General features: G+C 39.6%; 1 pseudogene; it reads left to right on the forward strand.

Moving 5' to 3' along the window:
• The first annotated feature begins 14038 nt into the window (after window positions 1-14038).
• On the forward strand, window positions 14039-16525 carry LOC123459521 (annotated as a pseudogene).
• The last annotated feature ends 343 nt before the right edge of the window (window positions 16526-16868 follow it).

A 16868-nucleotide genomic window follows, 5' to 3' on the forward strand; every position in this document is an offset into this window, starting at 1 on the left:
ACAAATTACTATTTTCAAAAATGAGAGAAGAAAAGAGAATAATCATGCATAATTAAGAAAAAAGTTTGAGATTGTGAGTATAGCTTGTAAGGCTCTGGTGTCTGAATATGTCTAGAAAATTTTTCCATCTTTCATACAGGGAAAGAAATGAGGAGTTGGAAGCATAAGAAGACATGTACTCATGCCATACCTAAAACCCAATGAGCATAGATGAGAAATTGATATGGTGTACAACTTCATCTCTATCACAAAAGCCTCAAAACATAGCAGAAACATGGCTGCATGAACCACTCCAGGAGCTTGTAATCCTTGTCATACAGTGGACATTGTTAGTGTAGTGGCCAAAGTCCCGAACCAGAAAATATGACCACAATAAAACAAGAAACAGTAAAAAGTTACAGGTAGAGATTTCTGTGTCTTGAAGGGCAATAATCTTCGAAGCATTAAATATATATATATATATATATATATATATATATATATATAAATTTTTTTTTTCGCTATTAAGAGAAGCCATGCTTCAAGCACTGGGCAAATATTCTGACAAAAAACAGGAATCTAAGGCTGATTCTCGCTGATCATTGACCTGTGTGCTTGATGATAGTAGACCAAACACACATACACACACATCATTACAAATTAAATATATACACAGTAATATTTTTATAGGTGAGACTCCATGAGAAGAGAGAGACGGGGAGAAATAAATGGCAAAAGATGGAAAATGCAGTGGTAAAGAGAATAACTCAGCACCTTACTGGACTTTTCTTACAATACACACAAATGCACACATATCTTACACATGTATCAATACACACACACACACACACACACACACACACACACACGTGTGTGTATATACACATATATATGTATATATACAGCATTATTTAGATATAGAAGTTTGTATATCCAAGTATATTTTGAGGTATTTAAAGCATATATTTTAGATGACAAACTACATTAGCATACAATATTAAAACATATCATTTTTCAATGCAATGAGATACATACATAAATCAGAATATGTTATAATGCAGAGAAGAGTAAAATAAACCACAAGGATTATTAACATTAATGATTATTTTACAGATTTCTAAAATATTTATCACTTATAATTACCTATAAGGTCTTAATTATAACAGAATGCTTTGTCATACATTAATGTTTGCTTTATCTCTTTAAATAGAGAGACATGTAGACATAGATATGTCTAGACGGAGGTATATAGGAGACATATATACAAGGATGGGAACAAAGGAGGGAGGGAGGAAAAGAGAAAGAGAGAAAGAGGCTGGCAGTGGGTTCAGTAATCACACTGTAGCTCTCAGGGTGCCTCTTTAAGCAGAGCCTCTTTCGCTCACAGCATGGGGTGTTTGTTCACATGGAGTTGCTCCCAGGCAGGCAGATAGCACCATGGCGTGAGTGAGGGTGGTCTCACTGCTCCTCAGTAGGGAGCTATGTTACTGGCTTCCTACGGTGCTTCTCTGTGTCCTCAGTACACTAGCCCCTCTTGCTTTCATCAGTCTACTTTGATAGAACTGTGATTTCCCCTGGTACCAGTTTCCAACTGTTTCAAGGGCATCATTGATTCCAGTGGATTAACTATAGCAGAAAACATGGGAGAGGTAGTTCTTTTTATTAATATGTTAAGAAGGAAATTTGCACAATGCCTGTAAATATATAGGTTTGTCTATAAGTTTGAAAATCTGTAAAATATTGTGAAATGACTGTATGAAAGCAAAATAGTATTGCTTAGCCATTATGCACCTGATCATAATAATTCTACTATTTTTACTCACTTTTTTTGTTTTTGTTTTTACTTGGTTTCTATAAATATTTTAAAGAAGTTGTGATTGAATAAGAAACGAAAAAACAAAAAATAACTTAGTTTAATTGCTCAGTACTATGGCTGGTTCTGACATAAGTATAGCCTATTCAATTGGCATGTATCATGCTTGAGAGTGAGAAAAAAATGAGTGTCTGTATTAAGTAAATAAAATTTTTCTCATCTCTATTCCCAAACACAATTATTAAGGCTCTGTAATCTTTAATTAAGCAACTTCTATTTTTATTAATGTCTCAGCTATTTGTAAAATAAATACTCATTTATTCAATTTCACCAAGTATAAAATGGGAATACTGTTACTTATAAGAGGAAAGAAACACTGGGATACTTTCAATGTATGCCCCCCACTCTATGCCACATAGACTCAGATGGTTTATTCAAGCTTGTATCTTGGATTTCCAGGTGCTTGGCTGGAACTTCCCCTTGGATCTGTAAGCTGAAATGAACCCTGCATCCTATAAACTGTGTCTGGGTTGGATGTTCATCCCAGCAACATGAAGCTGGCTGCAACAAACACTATGACAGGAAAAGTGCATGAATAATTTATTTTGACATGTCTTTAATTCTGACATGTTGACTTCCATATTTATCATAACCCTTTCCTTTGCTTAAGTGATTACTACATCCCTCCTACCTTCTAAGTGCCATTGGTCAGCTCCCCGTCCTCCAACATGCTAGAATTTTTACTTAATGAGTGAATATATTGAAACGGCACTAACTATGAAATCACCTTATCTCTTATTTTTTTCATAATTTCACAAACATTTTACCTGACGAAATCCAACACTTTTGAAAATTCATCTATGGCCTGCAGCAAAGCTTCCACATTTCTTGCTTTGCTTGCTTATGCATGCTCTGTAATTTTGACAGTAGCTTAGTTCATCACTCCACATACCTGCCAGCTGTGAAGGGGCAACTCAGAAGGAGGTGTACGTGTGCTTTGGTCCATCAAATTGAAGTTCATATGAAATGACAAATCATAAAACTATACCATGTTATTTCTTGTTGGCATATGAAAATGCAATTCATAGACACATAATAATAGGCATGTACAATACACAGAACACATTTGTATACATATATAATAATAATAAAACTAAGAGTAGAAAAGTATTGGAAGGTACATAGTAGAGACTTAATGTTACTATAGAGCAGGAATCTTGAGTTTGGAATGTAATAATGTATTCAGAATTGGAGAATATATCATTTACATAACAGCATCATGAAAAATAATAGTTTCTCATGGGTGTATGTATTTCAGTTAAAATAAAAAGGTGAATATTTTCAATATTGATATGAAATTATTTGTGGATACCATGTGTGGTGGTTTAATTCAGCTGTCACCCATAAACGTAGGCATTCTGAATGGTAGGTTCCGAGCTGATGGAGATTTGGGAATTAACACCACCAGGAGGCAGTGTATTGTGGGGGTGGGCTTGTGGGTGTTATATCCAGTGTCTCCCTGCCAGTGTTTTGCACACTCTCCTATAGCTACTATCCACCTTATGTTGGCCAGGGCATGATGTCCACCCTCTGCCCATGCCATGGTTTCCCCCTGCCATTGTGGAGCTTCCCCTCAAGCCTGTAAGCCAAAGTAAACCTTTTTTCCACAAGCTGCACTTAGTTGGGTGATTTCTACCAGTGATGCAATCCTAACTGCAACACTGTGGAAGAAGCACTACTTCATTGTGCACTAATTAAATCCATTTCAGAGAATAAGATATACAAGATTTTTTCCTTCCTGTCGCTCTGGAAATTCCAAACTTTATCATCAAGCATAAAGAAATAGAGTAAAAGTGCACCCGCTCTGCTTCAGTGATTGAACACTAACTGAAGGGGGTTGTGCCGAAAGAAGGAATACCATCAAACAGAACCTTATTAAGTTACGTGAATTGCTCTTCATTCCTTGGAGCTGTTTGTCTAAATCACTGTCTGCATTCCTAGAGGGGCATTGGCATATATGCTGTATGTAAATAATCGCACCTGCCTTGAGGTATAATGTAATGTCTATACAGAACAAGGTTTTGGCCCAGCTACATTCTTTTCCCAGAGAGAAGCTCAATAAAATGAGGCACAATTGTGTGGAATGACTGAGTGGACGAGAGAACTAGATGCAATGCAAAGCTGGGCTCAGCGATTCGGATTCCAGCTGAAAGTCCACATAGAGAAATGAAGCAGCCTGTGGCTGTGTGAAAGAAGCCATCATTCCCCAAAGCCATAGCACAATGGCATATACAAGTCCAGCATAGAGGGCTGGAGAGATGGCTTAGTGGTTAAGTGCTTGCCTGTGAAGCCTAAGGACCCCGGTTTGAGGCTCATTTCCCCAGGACCCACCTTAGCCAGATGGGGTGGGGGAACATGAGCCTGGAGTTCATTTGCAGTGGCTAGAGGCCCTGGCACACCCATTCTCTCTATTTCTCTCTATCAGCCTCTGTCTCTGTCTGTTGCTGTCAAATAAATAAATAAATAAAAGCAAAAACAATCCAGCATAGAATTACCTGATCCATATAGCTGAATTAGGTACAAATTGGATTTTCAAATCATTAAGATATATTTATAATAATAAGTGTATAGTACTGATTAGAGGAATCTTGATGCATGTAAAAAAATTCTAATGTAGTTGGCATGGACTCTTAAAGTCTACAGTGCCAGTAGAAAAAAAAAAAAAATTTCCATCACGAATTCCTAAGAGAGTCTCTATTGCCTGAAGATCGCAGATGATTATGATCAAAGATTACAAATTATCACAGTTTCATCTCAAGAAATATTCTCACTACTGTTGTTTTAAGACATGACAGTAACAAGGATATGTAACACACACCAAAACATACTACATGACTTTTACACATTTCACCTAACTACAGAGTGTTTGAGGGATTGAGAAGGAATGTCAATTTGCAGCCTGCCCACTTTGTATACATGGGCTCATTAAGTCAAGATGCTTATAACAAAGTGTTAGGTTTTGTGTCTTTTTTTGCTTGCTTGTCTATTTACTGAATAATAAATGTCTGGATAGAAAATTTACTAGAGTGAAGTGAGAATCTAAATGTAGCCTACTTTAAATGAAAATATCAGACACAAGTAGTGAAAAGAAATATTTTCAAAATTCTCAGGATCCCTCCAGTTTTAGAGTGGGCTCACATCTATGCTATCTTCCCTTTGCCTTCCAGAAATATTCACTGAGCTGTGATGAATGTGTTATAGAAAGAGCTCAAATATCTGGAAAGTGTTGTGATTATCTCCCCCTGCAGGCTAGTATTATTGGTTAAGAATGTTAGCATTCGGGCTGGAGAGATGGCTTAGGTGTTAAGACACTAGCCTGCAAAGTCAAAGAATCCAAGTTAGATTCCCTAGGACCCACATAAGCCAGATGTGCAAATGTGTACATGCATCTAGAGTTCGCTTGCTGTGGCTAGTGAATCTGGCATGCCCATTCTCTCTCTCTCTCCTTGCTCTTGCTCTCTGTCTTTCTCACTTTCTTTCTCTCTCAAATAAATAAAAAAAAAAATTATTTTTTTAAAAAAGAATGTTAGCATTCAACTTGGCCCTCAAATTTGGCATATCAAACTTTAGTGACTTCAAACACCAAATAAGATCATATATATATATATATATATTTAAGAACTCCAGACACATGCGCCCCCTTGAGCATCTGGCTAACGTGGGTCCTGGAGAATCAAGCCTTGAACCAGAATCCTTAGGCTTCATAGGCAAGTGCTTAACTGCTAAGCCATCTCTCCAGTCCGAAATTAAATGTATTAATTAAGATGCTGCAGAGATGGATTAGCAGTTAAGGCACTTGCCAAGACAAAGGATCCAGGCTCAGTTCCCCAGAACCCATGGAAACCAGGTGCACATGATGGCACATGCATCTGAAGTTCCTTTGCAGTGGCCTGAGGACCTGGCATTTCCTCCTCTCTCTCTCTCTTTGCCTTGATCTCTCTCAAATAAATAAGCAAATAAAACATTAAATATAACTCATGAGGATAATCATTTTAATGGCTATCACTGTTAATACAGTAATTAGAGCAATATGACTCCTAGCGACCATATTTGATTGATAATAAGGTAGATCTCAGCAGATGTACTTATGAAACACTTCCTTAACTTGGAAAAGTGAAATATTTCTGAGTCCAGTGAATACAAATATGTCTGAGATCATCTTACCAGAGAATCACAATCCCTCTGACTTGTGACAGTTCATAGACTGCAAGCTTCTTAAATGAAAAGAACAGAGAATCTTCTTGTGAAAGTAGCCAACAGACAATGGGCAATTAATACTTCTAACATATCCCAGTCATTCCCAAGGAACTTGCTGCCATTTATTAAGGATGTTAGTAAATGAAGGAAAGGAAGATAGAATTCAAGTGAAGAACTAGTTAAATACTCGATAAATACTAATTCTATTAAGAACCAACAAGTCTCTAAAGGCTACTTGGCTGAGGAGAACCAGAACATCACTAAAATTTTGTCATCGTTGTTATCTCAGATTTGGCACACTGTTTCCCCAAGACTATTCCCCAGATTTTTTGAATGCATAATTCAACATATTAAGGCAAAACAACTCAAAACTTGGTAGTGCCTATATGTTGATCCCTTGAGAATAAAATGCAGGTCCAGGCTAAAGGGATGGCTGAGTAGATAGACACTTGCTTGCAAAGCCTGATGGCCCAGGTTTGATTCCGATACATAAAGCAAAATGGACAAAGCAGTGCATGTGTCTGGAGTTTATTTGAAGTGGCAGGAAGGCTTGTAACCATACCGTCTCTCTCTCTCTCTCTCAAATATATATATATATATATAATATATATATATATATATATATATATATATATATATATATATACTTAAATATATATATTTAAGTATAGGTCCTTAGGGTTCCTAATAAAAGCAAAGGCCAAATGGAAATTGAAAGTTTGTGCATTCGTGAAGTACTGCAAAAGGTCTAAGTATAATTATTTGCAGTAAATACCCATTTCATATATCTGTTTGACCTGAGCAGAGGAACATAGGTTTTGAAGACTTAAGGAGAATTATTATCAATATAAGATAGGGACTGATTTTATCTGATTTTATAAAGTCTTTAAATGTTCTAAGTATCCATGAACATTTCCTCTCATGGGTCAAATGAGCAAGCAGATTTGTCATATTTCAAATCTCAGGAAGGAGGTAGATGTTATTTGAAGTTTTCATGACAGAATTTGATGTCTGTCCACCCAGCTCCCTACAATTACATATCTTACAAGAATATGATGTTTTGTTTTGTTTTTGTTTGTTTACTTTTGGTTTTTCGAGGTAGGGTTTCACTTCTAGTTCAGGCTGACCTCTAATTCACTATGTAGTCTCACGGTGGCCTCGAATTCACGGCAATCAGCCTTACCTCTGCCTCCCGAGTGCTGGGATTAAAGGCATGCGTCACCATGCCTGGCTTAAGAATATAATGTTTTCATAATATATGTACGTAAGCCATCACATTCCTATTAAGTTCCTTTATGAAATGTGAGATATTTCTATAAACAAGCCACCATTAGTAAAACAAAACAACCTATATTCAAAAGGAAATGTATGTATAAGCAGAAATATGCCACATTTTTCAGACTCCAGCAAATGCAGAATAAGTAGCCCAATAGTTCATGGGATATATATATATAAATATATATATATATATATATACACACATATACACACACACACACACACACACACACATACATCCATACATACACATACATACATCCATACATATACATATATACATCCATACACACACACACACACACACACACACACACACACACACACACATATATATATGTATGTATGTATGTATGTATATATTCCATTTTCTGGAATGGGTTTATGTGGAATTCCACTGAGCCATTTGAGAAAGAACACACGAGTTTGGTTGGCACATGGTTTCGTATGCCATGTTGAATGTATGCCATACGTAGAATGTAGTAGTACTTCTACCGTCCCAGACAAAGGTGATTCTTAAGTAAAAGAGCCAAATTGGAAATTATCTTAGTGACAAAATTTTAAAGCTATATTCACCTGGAAGCAGAGGCTACATGGAGATATGTGTTGATATGTGAACTGTAACAAGCCATTTGACTTGTCAGAGACTTGAAGTGAACTCAGTTAAAAAGTTGCAACATAGAACTCTGTGGATAGAACTCAGATGCACAGGATGTGAAGGTAGGCATACCATGTTCAAGCTCACCAAAAGCAACTCTAAAAACTGCAAGCCTGTGATACCCTGTTCTGTGTCTTTCAGCAATTCACTTTCCATCAAGGTCCAATACTCTTAGTAACAAAGTGCCCATATTGTCAGGGATGTAGAAGGAACATGTGCTAAGGGTTTCGAGTTCCAGGGCACCAAGATGAATGTGGCTTTTGCCACTGCCAAGTGTGTGTCCTATCTGGATAACTGGGGTTCAACACAGACTCAGTTCTCCAAGGCTACCAGACACATAGACGGTGGTCAGCTGATGCACTCAGGAAGTTCTGTCGTAGAAACTCTATTAGATGATGGGAGAAGTTATACTCACTAAAGGAGGCGCACCTGTTTTCTGTAAAGGATCTGTTCTTTTTCCCTCAATGTTTCTGTCAAAATAACTATCCGTGGTCACACACAGTGACTTATTTCCTTACATACTATTATATATAATATTGCCTTGGACCTTGGAATTCATCGTAAAGCAAATGGTTTGTGGAAATGATCTCATACTCATGGAATTTATTGGTCTTACCATTTTATCCATCATCTTGAAAAATATTTTCTAATAATATTTTCTAATGGCTGCTTGCAGACTGGGTCATTTGACAACATGAGACCAATAGTTTGAAAAATTGGATAGATGTTGCCCAAGATGTGATATTTTCACTAAATCTAAGCAATTTAGAGTCCTCTGTCTCTTATGGCCAAAATTCACAGATCTAGAAGTCAAGAGGTGGAAATTAGATGGGCTTTTATTGCTATTACTCTGAGTAATCGAGTGGAAAAATCTTGGTTTCCTGTCTCTGAAACATCCGGCTCTGATCGTATGGGAATATTTGTTTTTCTTTTTTCCAAGTGGAGGACCTCTCATGGTGCGTGCTAACAATGTTTCCATTTACATAGAAATTGAAGCTGACATGGACACAGGGGTTATCCATGTTTGTGAACTAGTCATCAAAGAAAGGGAATTGATCTGAACAACTGAGGTAGACTGGAAAGACTACATAGCAGCAGGGGTAAGGAGGAGGATGTTTGATGCAGAAAATCTTGTGTGTAATACTCCCATATCCTGTGATTACAATCAATGGGAAACTATAGTTACCAAGATTGATGAAATGTGACTGGGTCTGTATATATTCTGCTTGGACTACCTCAGCAGGTCATGAATCACAGCTAACTTAGTTTCATTCAAAGGAAAAAGGTGAGCAAAATGAGTAAAATGTTGAAGGTACTTTCAACTAGGTGTAATTTGGTACAGCTGCAGAAACAATATTTACAAGTTATTTCCCCTTCTGATAGAATGTGTGTTCATGTACAAATATATATGTATAAACATTTCTCTAACTTGCCCTGTCCTCAACAATTAAACGCATTTGTGGTAGTCACTTTATATCTCATTATTTAAGTTGTAACTCAAGTAGAAAACTTACCAACAGGGCCTGGGGTGCAGTTAAAGGCACTAGCAAAGCCTGCCAGCCCAGGCTTGATTCCCCAGCCAGCCACAAAAGGCCTGGAGCAAAAAATAGCACAAACATCTGGCATTCTATTTGCAGTGCAAAGAGGCGCTAAGATGCCAACACACATACAGATTCTTTAAATATCCACAAACAACTACAGGTAAAAAGGAGTTTTATTATCCTTTCTTATGAATGAGTTAACATCATGCATTGGTACAATGTTTTCCCTCCTCCCTGCCCCCATTCCACAGGGGACCCTCCTCACTGGGGTTGTTAGCATTCCCCATAAGGTTGTGGTTATGTGTTGTGGGAACAGCAGTCTCTGGGCGTGACATCCCAGCCTGTGGCTCTTACAGACTTTCCAGCCCAATTTCTACTTCTGCTTCTTATGCTCTACTTCAGTGATGAGCTATCAGGGGCCTATGGGTTTCTGCTTTGGTATGTGCTGAGTGTCCTTTATTTAGGTTTCAAGATTTTACATTATAAATGCAAAGCATGTATTATTACTTCAAGGAAATTTAGTCTAAGAAGATTTGGGGATCATGACAATGAATGTGTACATGAAAAAAAAATGAGTTGAAAAATTTGGCTATGCAATACATAAGCATGTTTGGGTTGAAAACTGACTGCTCTCTGATTAGTCTGGATGGACTGTCAAAATTCAAAAGATTTAAAATAAGCTGTGATAACATTTTGAAAGACACATTGAGTAGTTTTATGAAAAGTAGTTAATTAAAGTCACTCCGAATGGAAGATCTACAATTTAAAGAATTATTAAAATTCAATACTAATAGCGCAGATACTAATTAAAACACAAGAGATATAAAAATCACTTTTGTATTTAATTCCCCTGTCTAAAAGAAACCAAATACTGTTTTCCTCTTCTAATTACAGGTTTCATACATCCATCAAAAATAACAAATTATGCCTTACTGGTTTTCTTTCCAACTTAATGATATGTGTGCAAATGTGAAATTATAGTAGTTTTCTCAACAATCTTTAATGAAGATATATCACTGCTAATCTCACATGGTGCTCTCTTCCATATCCTAAAATTACATTAAAGATAAATACATGAAGCTCTTTGATTAAAAATTCCTATCTAGCTGCAGTACGTTCTGCCTACACACACAAATGATTGTAGGGAAAACTAAACATGTCTCATAGAATGAAACAGTTTATGAAAAGATAACATTAGTTAAGAATAAAGGAACATGAGAAAATTATAGTTTGTGATAAGATCAAAGTTTAGATAAATTAAAAGTCTGATGTGCTTGCAATAAAGCAAAATATATAGAATTGTTTGTGTAATGATATTAGTTTAACCAAAATGCTTTACTTGAATTTTTATTTTTCATCCATGTATTTAAAACACTATTAATGAATTTCTATAGTATTTAGTGCTCAGGTTTTATTCTTCACTTATTAATTGCTATAAAAGATCACATATTTCAGTTTGGAGTATTAGATGATTATGAACATAAACATCTGTTGTTATGCGGCTTTTTTCCACTGGGTATAACATGTTTACCCTATTAGCATTTGATGGTTGAGAGTGCCTTGGCTATGCATCCATGGCAACTAAAAGAGCAAAACAATACAGTTATAACTACATCTGTATTAAAAGGAGTAAGAAGCTGAGCATAGTCATATATGTCCATGGCCACCCTGATATTACATAGTGAATTCCAGGTCAATCTGGAATACAGTGAGAACCTATGTCGAAAAGCCAAATAAATAAATAAATTGGGCAGAATCACAGGAGTCTCACCTGGCATTCTAAATATTAGTCAGTCATACTCCACCATTTAGATGCAAATGGCTTTGGGAGGTGCTGGAATATACAAGAAGTGAATTTAAAAATGCAAATGGACTCCAAATACAGCTTTAATGACATCACCTGTGATGGAGTGAGACTTTACTGTAATGACACCATTTTGTGGATGAAACCTGTGTTCCTGTAAGAAAACATTCTTTCATGCTGTTAGCTCAAGAGAATCCCCAGTTCACCTAGGTGGAATTTGGTTGAATTTTTGTGACCTTGCTTAGATACCCTATGTGAGATTGATGGATGCTTATTAATATATCCCCAAGAAAAATAATATTGTATGAACATAATACCTATTGCTCATATTCCCTTTAGTTATAGTCTGCTCTGTCCCCACTTCATTGAAGGCTTCTTCAGTGGGGTTACAGTATTCACTGTGGGATTATGAAAGAATCAGTCAATCTCTGTGGAGAGCAGCGGGAAATGCCTGAGACTATACTTCCTCTCCCTGTGGCAATTACACTCCTTCTGCCTACTCTCCCACAGTGTTAGCTGAGCCTCCTAGGGCGTGTCAGAAGTCTCCTTTAGCATTGAGCTCTCAGCAGCCTCTGATTCTCTGCTTTAATGAATTGTGAGTCCCCTCTGTGTCCACCACCATCTTCCTAGAAGAGGTGCTCAGGGTAGACGTGAGAACAGCACTCATATTTTATCTGCCACTTAATGCAACAGTACCCTCCTTGAATTAGGTCACAGTTCAATTACTTTTATTCACTAATATATGATATTCAGTGTGGTGGTTGGAGAGTTTTCATATTTGGGGTAAAGAGACATTGTTCAAGGGTCACCTATAAGACCATTATACTTTCAGGATATACTGGAATATGGTGAAGTGCAGCTTCTTTGTTAAAAAAAAAAAAAAAAAAAAAAAGCCTTATGCGATTAATATATTTGGTGAGCCAGGGAAATGGATCGGTAGTTAAGGCACTTGCTGTACAGGCATAAGGGGCTGAGGAGGCCCAAGTGACTTCTTGAGTTTAATCTTCACATAAACAGCTGGCAATAGCCCCTGGCATCCATAAAGTAATATGATAGGGGAGTGGAGAATCTAAACTCACCAGAACTCATGAAAACATTGCATGCTCTGGAATCAGATATTCTGCCTTATAAAAGAACTGGAGGAAGAACTCCAGGCACCCCAGGTGAGCACATGCTAGTATAGGAAAGATCAAGGGACACTACATGGACACATAAATGTGGATACACACACACACACACACACACACACACACACACACAAACACACACACACACATGCAAAAATAATGCATACGTTTTGGAGTCTTACTGATGTGTATCAAATCACAATGTAGAGGATTATGTAACAATAGCATATTAACTATTTCTTTTTATAGTATATTTTTTATTGACAACTTCTATGCTTACAGACAACAAACCATGGCATTTCCCTCCTTTCCATCACTTTCCTCTTCATAACTCTCCTGTCTGTCATGTGCCCTCCCTCTCTCCACTAGTCTCTCTTTTAATTTGATGTCATCATTTTTTTCTCCTATTATGAGGGTCTTGGATATTAAGGCCAGATGCTTTCCAGACAGTTGTATGTAAGGAGTGGTATCCTTCCTTTGGCTCTTACATTCTTTCCACTACCTCTTCCAGAACGGATCCCTGAGCTTTAGAGGATGTGAAATGTTTCAGTGCTGGACCCTCCTCCATCCCTTCTTTTCTGCACTATGTTGACTTTGGGTCATCCCAGTGGTCATCGCCATCTGAAAAGAGAAGCTTCTCTAACCAGAAGTGAGAGTAGCAATAGTAATGAGTATGAATATTAAGTGTAGCGATTTCAGGGCAATTTGGTGAGAATAATATATGCATTTATCCAGACATAAGCAGGCTTTATACCTCTAAGGCTCATGACCTCTCCTGCCATAGGCTTTTGATTAGGTTTTCAGTACCAGGCATGTATTCCCTCCCACAGAGTGGGCCTTCAATCCAATTAGAGAGCAGTTGGTTTCCCCCAGAGCAGGCATGCCACTATTGGGCTCATTCAGTCATTTGGCCTGTCTGGCCAATTTGAGGCTTCCAGTGTCCACTGTTTTCACCACTGATGACTTCTGTCTCCCATAAGGCTACATACAATACAGCTTTTTTCCAGCTTTCAGTTGGCTGGGCTACAAGAGAAGGGTCTGCTCAGAACCAGCTTTTATTTCTGTGTGATTTTGCCACTCAGACATGGGAAGTCTTCAGCTATAGGGTCTTACCACCTCTTTCCCATGGGAAACAAAGTTCCTTGGCAATAGCCTACAATTTTTGGAGGCAACAGGTGTTTCTTATAGGAGGATAGCCCACAATTTCTATATTTTATAAATTTTTGAGTTCCCAAATTTTCTGAATTCATAAAAGTTATAACTTCCCAGATCCTATTTAGCACAATGTACAGAAGAGAAAAATTTAGCAACAAGTTTCCATGAAAAATGTTGGGTTGAGATTTTTGGTTTTTGTTATCTAAAGTTCTCTTGTTAAAAAAAAAAAATGGGAGCTTTCGCTGGTCGCCCCAAGATGGCGGACACAGTGAGCCGGCGCAGCGCTCGCCCGCCCCGCCCCGCCCGGCCCCGCCCCGGCCCCGCCCCGGCCCCGCCCCGGCCCCGCCCCCGGCCCCGCCCCCGCCCCCGGCCCCCGCCCCCGGCCCCGCCCCGCCCCGCCCCCCCCCGCCCCGCCCCGCCGCCGCCATGAAGCTGACCGACAGCGTGTTGCGGAGCTTCCGCGTGGCCAAGGTGTTCCGCGAGAACTCGGACAAGATTAACTGCTTTGACTTCAGCCCCAATGGCGAGACGGTCATCTCGAGCAGCGACGACGATTCCATCGTGCTCTACGACTGCCAGGAGGGCAAACCAAAGAGGACCCTGTACAGTAAAAAAAATACGGCGTGGATCTCATCAGATATACTCACGCAGCAAACACCGTGGTTTACAGCTCTAACAAAATAGATGATACTATTCGCTACTTGTCCTTGCGTGACGACAAATACATCCGATACTTTCCTGGACGTAGCAAAAGGGTGGTGGCCTTGTCCATGTCACCTGTGTATGACACTTTCATTTCTGGGTCTCTTGATAAGACCATTCGACTCTGGGATCTCCGGTCTCCTAACTGCCAGGGTCTCATGCATCTACAGGGCAAGCCGGTTTGTTCATTTGATCCAGAAGGGTTAATTTTTGCTGCAGGTGTCAACTCTGAAATGGTCAAACTTTATGACCTTCGTTCTTTTGATAAGGGACCATCTGCAACCTTTAAGATGCAGTATGACCTGACGTGTGAGTGGACAGGACTTTTAAGTTCAGCAATGATGGCAAGCTCATACTCATCTCCACCAATGGCAGCTTCATCCGTCTCATTGATGCATTTAAAGGAGTGGTCATGCACACATTTGGGGGTTATGCTAACAGCAAAGCCGTCACACTGGAGGCCTCATTTACTCCAGACTCTCAATTTATTATGATTGGTTCAGAAGATGGCAAAATCCATGTCTGGAATGGGGAGAGTGGTATCAAAGTAGCTGTACTGGATGGTAAACACACGGGTCCCATCACCTGTTTGCAGTTCAACCCCAAGTTCATGACCTTTGCCAGCGCATGTTCCAACATGGCCTTCTGGTTGCCCACCATTGATGACTGACCCTAATGCGTGGCTGTTTCTGTACTGTGATGGTGGCCAGCAGGAAAAACTCAGAGGGGACTGAAATGATGATGGGATTGGATCACTTGACTGGGCTGAGAACTTCCTTTCACATGGCCTTCCCATGGACGTGCTGCACATCTGCTCAGAAGAACATGACTTTGCTGAGCTTCTTCAGAAGGATTCCTGGGGCTGCAGATTCGGTTGGGATTCAGCCTTTCCAGCTGTCACTGCACCAGGTTCCTTCAAGGGGGTGACCAGACTCACAATTAAGTTATGGTGGGGCTTTCAAGGCTCCTTCAATTTTGAATGTATTTGCTGCTGGAGAGCCAGTGAAGTCACCAATTCTGCATATCCTTCTCTCGCCCCCCCCCCCCCCCCCCACATAATGCATGGGAAGCCACAGTTCTGGTTTTGAGATGCTAGGGCAGCTCAGTGCCCCTTGCCCTCACCCTGCATGTCTTGTTACTCAGTCTCCCTGTGTAATTGTGGCATTATCCCACAATCATCATGTTTCTTAGGTGCCAAACATTTACAGAAAAAAAGTCTTCATATGCATTGGGGTCAGAAAGGGACAGATACACAGGGACTTTGCTTGTGAGGAAGCTTTACCATTAGTCCTGTAAGGGTGTGTGATTTGGGCAAATCTTAAGCTCTGATGTTGGGTAGCAAAAGGCCCAAGAGCCTAAAAAGGGAGGGAAGGGGGTTAGTGGGTAAGTTCCAAGAGCTGAAAGGCTAGAAGCCTGGTGCGATCCCCCAACATCAAGACAAGCCCACAGTGTTTGCAGGGGGAGGGTGTGCCTACCAAGCTTGGTTTATTCAAAAGCAAGGTAGGAGTCTATTTTTGTACCTTAGTCGCATCACGTTTTCCTGTGGGCCAGTATTGTGGAATGAGTTTTGAGTTTACACTAATGCCTTCCTTCCCTGCCCACAACAAATTGTGTACATAGTCTGCAGATGGCACCCCTCTTTCCCAGCTCTCCCCCAAGAGCTGGTATTAGGCCTGTGTTATATGTTATATTTAGCCTTTTTATATATGACCCTTGATTTCTGTTGTACTTTAGCACAGTGTGTGTGTCCACTTAAATATATTGTGTAGGCATACGCATATCTTTGTGTATGCATATCTGTCATCTGTAGTTTCTTGGGAGGACAGCTGAAGGAAGGGAATCCTGCAGCCCAGGGAAAAAACGTCTTTGCTAATAGTGTTTGCTGCAAGTGTTAAGTCTTCGCTGTTAACCTTTTCCTTTCAGGAGACTAAGTGAAGCAAAGCTTCTAGTGTTTGCTGTTTCCATGGCAGCTATGTGAGGGTCTTAGGATGAGTCCTGTGTGTTCCTCAAGCATACTTGGGGCCCTTTCTACAGTATTGGTCTCTCTCTTGCCTGATGATGCTCTGTCTGCACCTGTGTATGTGTGACAGTCACTTTTGCATGGCTTCTGTGCCTAGCTTGTGGCATTTGGGGGCAGGGTGCTGGAACCAGTGTTTTCCCTTTGTCTGAAGCTTCTTTGCCAATTACATGTCACTGCCCACTTACCTGTGATACCTGCTTTCTAGCTGTTTTTCTTACTTTCTCTTGAGAGGAAGGGGCTCTTGCTAGGCCCAGGTTGGGAAGAGCTGCAGCTGACCCCTGAACTTTCCTTCCTCTGCATGGCCGCCTTAGAGCAGAATGAGTGGTGTGTTATTTCACAAGTTCCCACCCAAACATTTATGTAAGCAACACTCCCTGCAGATCCAGAAATCGAGGCCCATCAAGGTTGTGACTCTCCCAAGAGTACAAAGCTGCTAGTGGGTAAATCAAACCATCACTGTTTCTGTTCAGCTGCAAACTTAGGCTGTGAATCACAAGCACTTTCGTTTATTCAAACTGAAAGGGCAAGGACTGA

The sequence above is a fragment of the Jaculus jaculus genome, chromosome 3, assembly GCF_020740685.1.
Source record: "Jaculus jaculus isolate mJacJac1 chromosome 3, mJacJac1.mat.Y.cur, whole genome shotgun sequence".
Classification (NCBI taxonomy): domain Eukaryota; kingdom Metazoa; phylum Chordata; class Mammalia; order Rodentia; family Dipodidae; genus Jaculus; species Jaculus jaculus.